This window comes from Mauremys mutica, chromosome 9, assembly GCF_020497125.1.
Source record: "Mauremys mutica isolate MM-2020 ecotype Southern chromosome 9, ASM2049712v1, whole genome shotgun sequence".
In the NCBI taxonomy this organism is placed as follows: Eukaryota; Metazoa; Chordata; order Testudines; family Geoemydidae; genus Mauremys; species Mauremys mutica.
This window is the reverse complement of record NC_059080.1, coordinates 71150714-71162986: the sequence shown is the minus strand read 5'-3', so window position 1 is coordinate 71162986 and position 12273 is coordinate 71150714. Positions and strand designations below refer to the sequence as shown.

The 12273-nt window shown below is 42.6% G+C and overlaps 1 protein-coding gene across 1 annotated transcript in view; it reads left to right on the top strand.

Annotated features, from left to right (window-relative positions):
* LOC123377665 (SPHK1 interactor, AKAP domain containing) overlaps positions 1–12273 on the top strand; it is a 110459-nt gene that overhangs the window by 36720 nt on the left and 61466 nt on the right. The gene's annotated exons all lie outside the window — the stretch shown is intronic.

The following is a 12273-nucleotide window of genomic DNA, read 5'->3' as shown; positions in this document are numbered from 1 at the left end:
CTTTGAAGAGGTGCGGGAGAGGGAGGGGCACAGCTCTGCTCCCATTTTGCAACAGGCAGGAGTGCTTTGGGGAGCTCTATGAGAAGTTGTGCTAAGCAGAGGCATAATATTAGAGCCAGTCCCAAAAAAAAAAAAAAAAGGGACAGTTATTTTTCCCCCCACAGGAAATTTAGCAAAATTCTCAGATTTTTTTTTAAATGAACCCCCACCTCAAAAAGGTCGCTTTCTTTTTGAAAAACCAGAAAACTTATAGTAATTTTTTACCCCAAACTGAAATTTACTAAAAAAAAAATCATTTGTCAAATTCTATTTTGGTCAAAAAGCTCAAACTAGCCCTACCCCCTGCCATTGCTTTCACTGGGGAAGTTCTAGTGCACTTCAGCTGGAGGCAGTAGCTAAAAGCCAACTTAAGAGTGAATTGAAATGTTTTGTTTATTCAGGAGAGTGCTTATTTGCTTTTAAGAAAAGGAAGCAAAAACACCAATGTAACTGGAACCTGACAGGTACTTTCTGTATTTCTCCTCATTTCAATGAAAATATTGAGAGAAAAATGTTCAGTGACATCGATCCCCCATGATTCTCTATTTACACCTGCCAGAGGCAGCTGCTTCCTATCAGGTTGTGGCACGCTGGCAGGTTAGTGAGGGGAGGATCATGTAGCCAATTGTACCTATACAGAAGATGTCACCCTTGGGGTGGGTCAACCTTGCACCTTCACAAACACCAGGTTAACTTTAAAGAGTTTTAAAGGAGGACACCACACCAGTATCTCAGAGCTGTTCCAGCTGCCTCGACCCTTACAGTTAAGGTTTTAATAGTAAAATGAGACAATCAAAATCAAGCAATTTACTTCTGCATTTTGCCAACAGCAACACATTTTGGGCACATTTGAGGAATTGTTACAGGATACTTCAACATTCTTTCTGTATGCTTTTAGCCACACAGAAACATCACCTTCTCTTTTCTATTATGTTTGTTAAAAGTAAGTTTAAATTAAGATTTATAATTGCTGTTGGATTAGAGCCTCCTTGGTCTCCCACTGGCAGGGAATGATTTAAGCATTCCAGCCGATTCATTTGCAAGTTCAAAGAGCTATTTCTATCAAATACAGCTACTGTTAGGTAGCATCTCTCATGCTGCCTATTACTTCTCAGCCCAATCTGAATAAATGCAAGAGATGTGCCCCTTGATGTCTCATCTTATTCTGCATGTACCTCTTTCATATCTTTTTGATGAGTGGTAATTAACCAAAGCAATTAAGATGATTAGACATAAACATGCAGATGTCTTGTTTGTAGAGCAGAACCTCAATGTATCTGTTATAGATAGATTTAATGTATATTAAATGTCTCAGAGCAGGAAACTTAACTTCACACAAGTTCAGTGTTTCTTCCTTTGGGAAGGAGTGACTTTTCCATGCCACATTGTGCTAGAAGGTGATTTAGTTCATTGATTCACCACACACTGAGTAATGCTGACAGTTAAGTCTAGATGCAAGTGGAAAACATTTTACAACTATGAATTACTGCTGATTTCACATTTAATGCATGATGCAGATTCATCCTGAATTATTTAAAGTATGATTTCCACTGAGCACCCCATATACAACAGTGTGGTGCATGCAGCTGCTACACATAAGTATGCTGTATGAATCAAATTCTGCTTCCAGCTACACAATTGTAAGTCTAAAGTAACTTCACGGACCTCAGCAAAATATTATATGGATGTACGTCAGAGGAACTTGAGCAAAATTTGGTTCAATATGTAATCATTTTGAGTATGAAGAAGTCTACAAGATTTTAGAGAAGGGAGAACCTATTTTGAAATGGATAGAATGTACTGAATGACTGGAAACATTGTACAAGTTCACATTACTCATTACAGGTGTGTAAGTTTGCTATATTGCAACTAAATGTACTTTGCAACAGATATAATGAATTGGTGCTTCGTCACAAACATATATTCAAATACACTGCTGGAGCTACCAGTTTGAGAAGCAGATGTGTCCAAATTACATTAGAAAAACTAACTAGTGCCATGTAGGACCTGATCCTGCAAATTAATACACAAGTGGCTGAGATTCCTTATCCTCACAGCCACATGTTGGCTGGAAGAAGATTATATCCTCAAAAATTAAATAAGATTCTAGTAAATACAAGAGACTTTGACCTTGGGGGGAGGGATAGCTCAGTGGTTTGAGCATTGGTCTGCTAAACCCAGGGTTGTGAGTTCAATCCTTGAGGAGGCCACTTAGGGATCTGGGGCAAAAATTGGTCCTGCTAGTGAAGGCAGGGGGCTGGACTCAATGACCTTTTGAGGTCCCTTCCAGTTCTAGGAGATTGGTATATCTCCAATTATTACCTTTATATATTGTCAGCATAGAGATAATTATCTTGGGACATTGACATCCTAGGACAAACCTGAGATATCCCTTGCAAATGAAGGAAAAGTGGCCTTTCCAAATAAAGGTCATCACATGATGTTAACTTCTAGTTATCAAGAAGTCCAACTGTTCATGCATTTTCTCGCTCTCTCTACATAGTGTGTATGTAGATATGTACTAGTTACTGTCAGTCAACATTACCCTTAGATACCACACAATGGTCCAGATTATCCCTTTCCACAGAAAATACAATAGAAGGGGGGTTCTGAGTGAGAAGATATCCACAAGGATTCTGTTGCCAAGATTCCCCCATGTTGTTCTTACGTGGCATAGTTTGCCCCAACCCCAAGGAAGAGTCTCTAGCAACTTCCATGATCCTTCCCACAGACTGGCATCTTCTCCTACACTCAGATCTGTGGGAGGCCCAGGGCATCTGCATAGAGGCCCCTGTGCCTCCACATCAACTCTGACCCCTAGTTCCTTCATCTCCTTGGAAGGGATAACATAGCCCCAGACGCTACTCTCTTTGCTACTGATTTCCATAGGTTGCAGAGGGGACGATGAGGTGCAAGAAACAGCTGCTGCCGAGTTTAGTTCCTTAAGTCTAGATGATTCAGGACTGTGGACCCACTTGAGCAGTAGCCTGAGGGACTTCCTTGTACCGCATGGGCCATAGCAAGTGAAAAAAACTTCATGTTCCCCAAAAGAAAATGAAAATAGAAGTTTCCATCCAACACATTACTGGCGTGAAATCCCCAATAGTGACAAAGTGGAGAGACCATGGCTTATGTACTCAAAAACCCAGAATGCTCCATACTGTTTTTGTTGCAAACTCTTCCAGTCTAATGTTCCAGCCACATTGGGTTCTACGGGAACAAAGGACTGGAAGAATCTGGCTAGAGATCTGGCATGCCATGAGAAGGCAGCAAGTCACCAGAGAGCATTCCATAGGTAGAAAGAGCTTGAGATGAGACTAAGGTTAAAGGCCACCATAGATGAACAGCATCAAGAGAAGATTGCATCACAGTCTCTTTACTGGCAAAACGTTCTGAAAAGGCTCATTGCCATTGTGAGACCCAGCACTGTGTGGCACTTCAGATCAGCTGTGTGCACCAAACAATGGAAACTTCCTTTAAATTGTGGAGCTGATGGCTGAGTTTGATGCTGTACTCCAGGAGCATCTAAGAAGAGTCACCACCCAAGGCATGTACATACACCATTACCTTGGAAAAACAATTCAAAATGAGATCATAGAGTTATTGGCAACAAAAGTCAAACAGAAGATTGTGGCATATCTGAAGTCAGCAAGATATTACTTGGTTATTCTGGACTGCACACCTGACATCAGCCATACGAAACAAATGACTTTAATGGTGCGTTTTGTAACAGAACCTAGTGAAAATGTCCCTGCAGTGGTGACTGTCAGAGAGCATTTTCTAGAAGTTATTGACATTGATGATACTACAGGAGCTGGTATGACAAATGTGCTTCTTAAAAAGCTGGAAGATATGGGAATTGCGATAGCTGACATGACAGGTCAGGGCTACAATAATGGTGCCAACAGAGAGCAGACTCAGATCCGAGAGTTAAACCCTCAAGCTTTTTTTGTCTCATGCATTTCTCATTCATTGAACTTGCTGGTCAGTGATGCAGCATCAGCTTCTAGTGAGGCTGATTTTTTTTAATGCAGTTCAAAGCATCTATGTATTTTTCTCTGCATCAACTCGATGGCAAATTTTGAAGCAACATCTGGGAACATCCTGTCTGACACTGAAACCACTGAGTGCCACATGATGGGAAAGTCAAGTGGAGGCGATAAAGCCTACCAGATTGGGACGATAGATGATGCCATAGTTGCCATTATGGAGGATAATGCTATGACAGGAACTGTTTGTGGAAGAATTGTGGCAGAGGGAAATGGAATCAGCAGAAACATACAGAACTTCAAATTTCTGTGTGGCTTAGTGTTGTGGCATGACATACTGTTTGAAATAAACGTAAGCAAGAGACTCCAAGGTGTTGACCTTGATATATCTGGAACAATGGAACAACTGGACAAAGCAAAATCATACCTACAGTCTTGAGGGACTTCAAAACGTTCTGAAGAGTGCACAGAGGTTGGCAGAGGAACTTCACACTGAAGCTATTTTCCCACCCATTCAAGAATACAAGAGTCACTGAAGATGATGACATTTTGATCATGAGGCATGGGATAATCCCATAAGAGACCCCAAACAACAATTCAAAGTTGAATTCTTTAACCAAGTGCTAGATCAGGGTTTCTCAAACAGGGGTCACCACTTGTGTAGGGAAAGCCCCTGGCGGGCCGGGCCGGTGTGTTTACCTGCCCCGTCCGCAGGTCCAGCCGATCACAGCTCCCACTGGCCGCGGATCGCTGCTCCGGGCCAATGGGAGCTGCTGGAAGCAGTGTGGGCTGAGGGACCAAAATGTTGTGGGCCAGCCCTGGGAGGGTAGCCAGAATGCTGCTGCACCTTAGCTGTGCTCAGCTGCTAGAACAGGCCTTTGAGCCCACTAGTGTCAAGTATAGCTTAGAACAGCCATGAGGCTGCTGTCAACTGCACTGGGGGATGAACTCGTCATCAGATGACTCAAGAATCCAGGAAGCAAAAAGGTAGCTTAAAGCCACCTTGTCCACTTCCCCAGATGCAGTACCAAACAGTTAGGCTGCAGCTGTGGATTGAAGGCATTGCATTAAAGCATTATACAACAAAACAAGAGCAAACCATTGAAACCAAAAGGAACAGCAAATCTTCTGACAGACAAAAAGCAAGGAGGAAAGAATCAGATGAGAAGCATATATGCTGAAAATGTCATTTGTAAGGGAGGCCAGCTAGCATCATGATCTGTAGCAAATGAGAAGCAAGCTCAAGCAGTTTATCAGTATTTCACCCAAAACTTTATTCTGGTCAGTCTCTTCCCCTCACCCTCATGCAATCCAATCTGCCTGACTAACAGCTGTGATCTCAGGCCTCCTCCTACAACAGGAAGGAGACTTACTCTTTGAAACTAGTTCTAGAAGTGGACAAAAGCACCTGCATGTTGTACCCTTCTCTGCACTTCCAAAGCCTGGGCTAAATTCTGCACTTAGATACATGCATACAACTCCAGTGGGAGCTATGCAGATCAGAGGGCAGAATCTGGCTAAGTGAGATCATCCCACTGATGCTATTTGCTCATAGCTAGCCTGAGGAGAAGAGTCCTGAATTTACTTGCAAACCAACCTCCCATGTGATGATGTTGCCTTTCTACCCAGTTAGAGCTCACTCACCACTGGATGCCTCCTTATGACTGCTTCTGAGGACTCACCATTCAGGTCAGCTGCCTCCCTCCTCACAAGCCATGGAGGTCCCTCCAGCCAGGTCACTATAGTTTTCTTCTTTGGGGGGTATCAAAATCCCACTGGGTCAGCTGTCTTTATGCTGGTCTAGTCTTCTACTTCCAGGCCAGGTCCTATGCCACTATTCTGGGTTCCAGCTATTTCCCCAGACTCTTTCCCTTCTCTGGGTTTACAAGCCAAAACACACTTCTCCTAGGGAGTCACTGTAAAACTATTCTTTGGTTTTCTTGCCAGGCTCTGTAACCAAGCACAAATCCCTTCTTCCAAAAAGCAACTACAGCCTATTTTCCCTACAACCCTCTTCTGTTCTCAGCTTGCCAGCTGTATACAAACTCCGCCTGCCCCGCGCATATGGGCTTCATTTGGCTCTCCCACAGGTGCAGCCTATCAAGTTAATTGTCCTAATAACCTGCTCTGCCTGGGGGAGGGAACACCCATTACACAGCCTCATCCCCAGATTCTGTCATGAAAAGAATTATAAAAACAAACAAGTTGAATGTAGTTGAATAGACTCCTTGAATAGACAATTTCAATAGACACCTGAACTATCAACTTATCCTGAGCCATTTTGTCTATACCCTCAGGCCTAACATGTGACCTTTTCAAGCATTAATTCAGGAACATTACCTATGATCAGCATATGCTTTCACTTAAAACAGGGTTCCCTAAAAGGGGATGGAAGAAGCATGTGGTGACCCAGTAGCAGAGGATTGGGTAGGAGTGGAGCTTTGAGTCCCCAGCTCACTTTTTTGGGTTATTAAATTAATAAATGTTGCCACAAGCCACAACTGTTTTGTCAATGAAGGTGGGAAGCCACCCTTAGGGAAGTTTGGGGGGGGCGGTAGGTGGAGGAAGAGGAGGAATATATCTTAAAGCCGTAATTAGAACCTTGTTAGAAGGCAAGACAGGGGAGCACTGGCTGTTGTTAAAGAATGAGAATAGCTCTTATCCAGTGCTTATATATATACAGATGGGGATACTGGTGTATGGAAAGTTAAAATAACTGGCCCAAGATCACTCACCAAGTCTGTGGCAGGGCACCATCAGACTTCTGACTCCAAGTTCCACACACTGTCCCCTAGGCTCTGAAAGAGGGGCTGTGTTATGGGGAAGAAAGACCCAAAGTGATTAATAGCATTACCCATGATTTTAAAGGAAATTCAAAATGCAAGTATGTCAGTTTACCTCTTGCCGGGATGTTTAAGCTCAAAGAGGCAATTTCATATGCACAGGAAAGTATCTCTGACAGGAGTTAGAACTTTAGTTCCTGAGGACTAGAAGTTGTGAAAGTGGAAGAATTCTACGACCTATTACATAAGATACATTGTTTTTAAATTTTTTGTATCTTGAAGAAAGACTTAGAAAATAGGAATAGAAAGTCAGGTATGTGTAGACTGCAATTAAACACCTACAGCTGGCCCATGTCAGCTGACTTGGGCTTGTAGGGCTCAGGCTGTGGGGCTGTACATTTGCAGTGTAGACAGCTGGGACCATCTGGAGCTCAAGCTGACACAGGCCAGCCATGGGTGTTTAATTGCAGTGTGCACATACCCATTAATTGCTGTAATTTCTGATGTCTCGGCAAAGGAGAATATGATTGACTTTGCCTTAGACTTTACTGAGTAATTTATAGATAAAGATAGTGACCTTTTCCCAGCTACTTCTAGCTTTGAGCAGGATCATAGAGTTCCCTTGGGTTACTCTGTATTGGCAACAGTCTGAGATCTAGAGTGGTGACAGTTTTAAAATGAAGAGGTTCCAGGGGGCAGAAACATTCTTTCAACAGCAATAAGATCTATTTCAAGATTTCAGCACAAATAGATCAAAAAATGATTAACACTTTGCAAAGGCAAGAGGAGACATGCTTCTGTGGCATGCATGATGTTTTAGTTTATGCATCTAGTCTGAGTTAATTATGGTAGCAGGACTGTATTTTCATTGAGGCAGAAGGTATGGTATTTATCGAGTGCAGAGTCAATGAACTAGTAAACAAGAATAGGCAGCATTCCCCCAAGGAAAGGACTGTTTTAAAATTCAAGGCTTTGCCATTCTCGGTACAAAGTCTTGGGTCACATTGGCATATTTGTGATCACTAAACACACTTGTGGTTTGAAGGTATTTGTCATAGATCTGTATTCCAGGGTCTGGATAGTCTTCTAGAGAATAGCATGTGGAGGGCCCCCTCCACAAATTAGTTATTCCCCTTTTCTGCAAGGTAGAGAGAAGGACCAATACTTACCATTCCATTCTATCCGGCCCAATGTGAATGCCCCTCCATAGGTGTCTGTAGAGAAGAGGCCTTGCGGAAGGCACTGTACTTCATGGCACTATGGTTTCTGTGTGGAGATTTACGTGGGAGCTAATATAGGTAGCTATATTAGCTGCCTGCATAGGTCAGTGTTATGATTGCTGGCTTATGGTAGTAAAGGTTATGGGCCCAGTCCCCATAGGGTAATAAAAAATAGCTTTCTGATTTCCCTCTGCAGCTTCATCGGGACCTAGCCAGTGGTAGCTTGGTTCTGTGAAGGAATCCTTGCACAGTTTTCCCCTGAGCCACTTCTAATGGGTGGTCCCCTAGAAAGATGATCTGGACTCTTTTTGTGGTTTGCACAATTAGCTTTTCTCAGTAAATATTTTGATGTAGTGAATTCTCACTTCTGCCATAGAATAGTAGTGCTGGGCTCTAGGCAGATTAACATGTTCCTTTCCTTTGCATCGCCTAGTCCCACCATCCTCACTCTGTTTCTAGTTGCATCTTGTAATTGAACTGTGGTGCTTATTGCCACAGGAATTGTTGAGGCCAAGAATTTAAGATTCAGAAAAAGGATTGGACATTTACCGTATATGGATAAAGACTATCCAAAGTTGTCATAATTAATTATATCACGTTTTGGAAGGACATTAAGCCTTGTGCTTGAGGGTTTAAGCCAATCTCTATTAGAAATCAGGATGAGACCTAATGTGGGAGAAAATTATTTCACAAATGCCTACCACTGGGTTTTCATATCTTCCTCTGAATCATCTGGTGTTGGTCACTGTCAGAGACAGGGTAGTGGACTAAATGAACCTTGGATCTGATCCAGAATGGCAGTTCCTATGTTCCTAGTTAATTACTGGACCATTAGTAATTGCCCCTAAATGTAGTTAAACTTTTTTTACCATCTTATCCCAACCTCCCCCTTGTATTTTCCTAATCTCACCCATATTCTGCTGCTTGTATTGATTATTCTTTTATCCAATTTATTTTCTTTGCTTTAGCTCAGTGGTTTGAGCATTGGCCTGCTAAACCCAGGGTTGTGAGTTCAGTCCTTGCGGGGGCCATTTAGGGATCTGGGCCAAAAATCTGTCAGGGATGGTACTTGGTTCTGCTAGTGAAGGCAGGGGGCTGGACTTGATGACCTTTCAAGGTCTCTTCCAGTTCTATGAGATAGATATAGCTCCATATATATTATTTTGGAAAAGCAGACTGACCACTTTTTGATCTTAGGGAAGGATATCTGCTTTCTGTGACTCTATCCCAGAAAAACTGGCCTTAGAGGGCACAAGGAAAGTTTCTCTATGGATTTAAGGTTCCTTAAACTTTAGGAACAGGTATTTTGAAGGCCATGATTTGTTGTGAAGTTTGGACACACTTACTTCTTTGTTACCCTTTCCTGGACAGACCAACGACTCCCAACTATTTGGCCTCTTTCGACATAGAGGTAGCTCTTAGTTTACCTTCTTCTCCCTACTATAAACATTAGGACGTGTTAGCTGTTGTTTTCATAAACCAATATCAAATGGAAAGGATGAAGTTAATATCCCTGTGTTTTGGTAGCCAGGAACCTTTTATGTAAATATATTTTTTCCTGAAGAACTTGAATGGATTGCTAAATATAGTGTCCAGTCTTCAGATGTAAAACCAGCATTTGCACCTTGGAAGAGCAGTCCATAAAGCCTGTACATACCCCCAGCTCACTGGGTCTGACTCCCCAATGCCTTACACCTAGTGTAATCACTTACAGCTGTGTGAAGGAGACAGACTGTTACCAAATTCAGAATGGGAGCATTTTACACCTGTTAAGCATGTGCTGTGTGTATGCAAGTGAGTATCGAGAGTGCAAAAAAATCAGTGGTGAATCAGGCTCAGAGGATTTTAATTTTATCATCTAATTTAAAATGTAACATCCTTGAGATTGTGACCACATCATAGCCACAGTGTACAGCACTGAGCACAAGGAAGACTACTACTCTCTTTGGAGGTGAATAATAACAATCACGCAGTCTCTCAACAGAGTTGCACCTGCTCACATAAAGGACTGAATATGGCTCTGCTCTCAGAGTCTAGTTATCATAGGCAGTTTTGTATTAGTTCCTCCCCTCTATCTGCCCCGAGTCAAACAAGTCAAAGGAGCCTCCTCAGTGGACAGCAGCTACTATAGGCCCATATCAATTAAGAGCATGTGGCCTCCGTGCTGCACCTATGCGGAGCCCCCCCCCCCCCCCCGAAGTCACTGAGGCTCCATGTGGGTGCAACAGGCTGCCTGCTTTCTAACAAGTGCGTGATATTGGCCACAGGTAGGAGTTCTGGTAGTGTGGTGTTGTACTGCCCAAGAATATTTCAGGGAGGCTGTTGCGACACATGGGAAGCATTCCAGGGACCATTCACAACATATGGAGGGGAAATTTTACTTAAGCAAAGCATAGTCCTGAAAACCTCCCAACCTACATGGAGACCATCCTCTAGTTGCTACTTAGTGGATGTTGTCAGTTGAGTATCATTTGGAATTGCTTGTTACAAGTCATTTTTGTAATGGAATTATTGATTTATTTGCAATACAGATAAGCACAGTGCATCACAGAGAAGGGTCTTGCTTTTTACTCTCTCCAGGATGACTTTTGGTAAACAAACATACATCATACTCACCATATCCAGTAGTACAGTACCTGCCTACTACCTTCTTTTTGTCTTTAGTGGGACGTCAGTATAAAAGGCTGCACAATAGTGACAGAAGCTATTAGAGCTCAGAGATAGCTCTTGTTTTCCACTGAAAGTGTATTATTAGAGCAGAATTTGCAAGGTTCATTCACAATAAGATTGAAAGTCAAGCACTGTTTTATAATTTTATCCCAGCACAGTGATAAAGCAAGCTACTTGCATTTTGATTACTTTAAACATGGTAGTAAATGTATGGTTTTAAAACATAGCACTTTATTATTTAATAAACAAGAGTGAGGAGAAGTTAGTGCATAGTTCATGTTATGCAAGAATTGTAAGAAATCAGAATGAAACATAAATCCATTTCACAGATATGCTTTCCGATATCCCTACAGGGTGAAGATGATTAACCACACAAGGTGGTTTATAGCTAGTGTCACTGCTCTTGCTATTCTTATTCCTGCAATTGTCTAATCCTTTTTAAAGTATTAAGGCCAAATGACCCCTTTCCATGGAAAAATCTACAGATGAGGAAGTGTACCAGGTTGCTGGAGCAGGAAATTGCATGCATGCTCTGTATAGGCATTTTCTATGTGAGGGATTCTTCCCACACTATGCCCCTGTATTCTGCTGCAGCATTATATAAAGAATGAGGAAGGACCTCAGCCAGCTGGGGAGAATTCCTTGGTGCAAGCAGTGTGCAAAACTGCTGTAGACAGCAGTACTCGGGCTCCTCAAAAGCACCATTGTAGGAGTGTAGCTAGAGATGAAAGGAGAGTTCCCATAGGTCACATCACCAGGATGATTGGCAGCTCCATCTTGTGGAGCAGCACTAGCAGTGCAGGCACCAGCCCCAAATCCAGAGGGTGCAAAGGTATCTTAGAACCACCTTTGCCCCAACTCTACCTGGGCTGTGTATTGTGTGCTGCACCTCCAGGACTGATAACAGAAATGTGGTGGTGGCCTAGAATAACAATTCAGCCCCATTTTAAAGGTAATTGAAAAGTCTCCATCTTTGCCAGGATGGCCACATTTAAAGCATGGGTAAAATGCTATCTCTGAATAATCCATCCTGCTACTCAGAATCCTAGCCTGTTTTAAATAGTAATAGTGTTTACACAGATAGAAGCTACTACCATCCTCCTGTGCTGTGGGAGGAATGGAGCCAGGCAGCTTGTGATATAGACTGGGCATAGATGACGAACATATGAAAAATTGTCATGAGATAATTCTCCAGTGCAGGTGATATCTTTGTGTTCTTACTAATGAATTTTATGTTGTTTTGTGTCTGTTTCCTCCTATATTTCACCTATAAAATCCAGAATATCCATGTAAAACAAGTGCTCACAACAGTTATCCCAACCCTTCCAGTTTTATTATGTTCCAGAAAGTTCTCATAGGCCTGGTTTACACTGCGGGGGGGGGGGGGCTTTGTCGATGTAAGATATGCAACTTCAGCTACGGAAATAGCGTAGCTGAAGTCAACGTATCTTATTTCGACTTATCTCCCGTCCTCATGGCGCGGGATCGGCGGCTGCGGCTTCCCCTGTTGACTCTGCTACCTCTGCTCACCCTGGCAGAGTTCCAGAGTCGACAGGAGTCTACAGGAGACGC